At 42.1% G+C, this 2598-nt stretch overlaps 1 non-coding gene across 1 annotated transcript; it reads left to right on the forward strand.

Moving 5' to 3' along the window:
* The first annotated feature begins 690 nt into the window (after positions 1 to 690).
* Positions 691 to 825, forward strand: LOC114212464 (small nucleolar RNA SNORA70). Its single transcript, XR_003609971.1, has one exon. It is a non-coding gene; the product is annotated as a small nucleolar RNA SNORA70 (small nucleolar RNA).
* Positions 826 to 2598: the final 1773 nt, after the last annotated feature.

Genomic DNA, 2598 nt, shown 5'->3' on the forward strand with positions numbered 1-2598 from the left:
ACTGCTGATCTGCTAACTTAACTTGTTGGTGTGAGGCAGCACCAAGCCTGTGATTGCTCTACCTTGCCCTGCATCCTCCTTTAGCTTTCCTGACTTCTGGGCCGGACATGTACATTTAGCTCTGTGATAAAGGGGTTTGGCTTCTGAGGAATAGTCTCCTCACCAAAGTGAGAGGCAAGAGCAGACTAGGTTTGGATTGTTCCTTGTGCCTGGGGTGCCAGGCTTCCTGACTGCCTGCCACATGGATTTAAGCTCCAGTCTCAGATGACAGTCTTCTAGAGACTGCTTCACCAATGCCCACAGTTGTGGAAGCTAGTTCTCTGTGACATACATGAGGTCCAAGGTGAATAGGTGAAAGAGATGATTCAAGGCAGAAGGAACACTGTGAACAAAAACACGGAGGGGAAAATGTAGGACTGATAAAATTCTTAACCACTGACACACCCTTGGTACTGACTCACCAGAATCAATGTTGGTCCCAGCACTGACCGGCCAGAGTGAACGGTGGCACCAGCACCAGCCAGTCAGAACAGATGCTGGCTGTGGTACCCGAGCAGGGTCTTCAAGGGTTCTGACTGTTCCCCTTTAGTTACTGAATTATGGAAACTAAAGGGATGTCTGAGTGGATCTTGAGGTGGTTAAGAGCATTTGGGCCATCAAAGATGTGACTATTTCCCAGCTGGAACAAAAGTGTTTTCTACTTTAATAACTTGTGCTCTTTCCACATGGGGGCCCAGTGTACAATGGCTGCAAACGGTAGTCTCCTTGATAGTGTATGCAGCCTGTTGATTGAATGGGTTGCCCCAAGAGATCTTGGAGACAGCCTTTTCAGCAGACATTGATGTCTGACCTCATGCTATCCCCAATCCAGGCTCCAAACAGGTATGTGGGGTGCCTTTGGAAAGCGCCAGGGTCCGTGTTCACCAAGTCATCATGTCCATCTGTACCCACCTGCAGAACAAGGAGCATGTGATTGAGGCTCTATGTAGGGCCAAGTTCAAGTTCCCTGACTGCCAGAAGATCCACATTTCCAAGAAGCAGGGCTTTCCTAAGTTTAATGTGGATGAATTTGGAGACAAGGTGGCTGAAAAGCAGCTTATCCCCAATGGCTGTGGGGTCAAATATATTCCTAGTTATGGCCCCCTGGACAAATGGCAGGCTCTCCACTCATGAGAACCTCGGCACTACTCCCGTCTTATTCATGCCCACCAATAAATCCTATTTCCTGTCAAAAAAATTTTTTTAACAACTTGTACCATCATATTGATGCATTCCAGCTGAATGCCAGCTCTGAAGAAAATATGCGAGGGGAGTGCGATGAAGAACAAATTGTTTAATGTGACTGGAACATTGGCTGGCTTGGTGTGTGCCTATAGTTTTCAACCCCAGTTACTCAAGTCGGTGAAATTGATTTAACCTGTTGTGTCTTATGTGGCTATAGTCAAAATAGCTATTAAAATGGTTCCATGGAGAAATGCAACTTAATCCAATTATAGGAGACCAGGACCCTATCCCTTTACTAAATGAAGGATCAGAAAACAGGAATTTTAGCCTCTATTCTGCCACTGACACACTGTGATCTGGCAAGTCACTTACCACAACTCATCCTGAAGCCAGAATGTGGTGACTTGACTTAGGCTTTTCTCTCTGCAATTTTCTGGAGATCTGGAATGCTTTTCCATTCCTTAAAACTATAGCCACTAGTCCCTTCAACTCTGGAGTCAAGACAAATTTCACTCGAAAAGTTTGCTTTGTACTTTCCTGCCTTGAAACCACAATTTTACTCCTACCATTCCTCGTTATGAGTTGCATTTTTCTCTCTCTAGGTAACATCACAACTCTAAGTTTATCCCTCCTTTTGAGTGATTTGATCTCTCGGCAAATTATTTACGAGGTATTTCTTTTATACCTCATAAGGTCCCCTGGTACTTAGAAATCTGTATACAGCAGGTGCCTATTAAATACTTAAATATTCCTGTATCATTTGGTAAGTTTTCCAGTTCCAAAGGGAAGTCAAGCAGGACATTCTAAACTAAAATATTTAAGGGTTTTGGATTGCGTACAGCTCTGTGTTGTCTCTGCCTCCCTTCCACTAGCATGAATAATTAAGAATAGAGTTGGACCCCTGTGTGTGCATGCCCATAATAGCATTTGTGTGCATATAATAATGGTGTATAAATTAACTTCTTTTGCTCCAAATGAAAAGGCAGCCTTGTTCAATGATGAGTAAGTATGAATACAAAGAGCATTTCGGCATCCTCAGAGCGATTAATATCTCTTGTATAATATCTCAAACTATAAGAAATTAGTATTTGCCATTCAAGAGAAATTCAAATCATAAACAAAATATATATATATAGTCAACCCTGAGATACTGAACAGAAAGGACTATAACCAAAAATCTTAAGGCTTTTGAAATTACTATGAGGCAACTTTTCCTTCTTCAGCCTGGAAAGTTTCCCAAAAAGTGAGGTAGGTCTTTCATCATTTCTACTTGCCTTGTTTTTGTATTTAGCAAATATATATTTAATTGAATTTGAATACACTTGCTGCAACCATGGGTGAAAAAAAATTAACATATACACTTAGCATGACCTT

The sequence above is a fragment of the Eumetopias jubatus genome, unplaced genomic scaffold (genome assembly GCF_037043125.1).
Source record: "Eumetopias jubatus isolate StellerSeaLion01/CBP00866 unplaced genomic scaffold, mEumJub1_p1.0 scaffold_15, whole genome shotgun sequence".
Classification (NCBI taxonomy): Eukaryota; Metazoa; Chordata; class Mammalia; order Carnivora; family Otariidae; genus Eumetopias; species Eumetopias jubatus.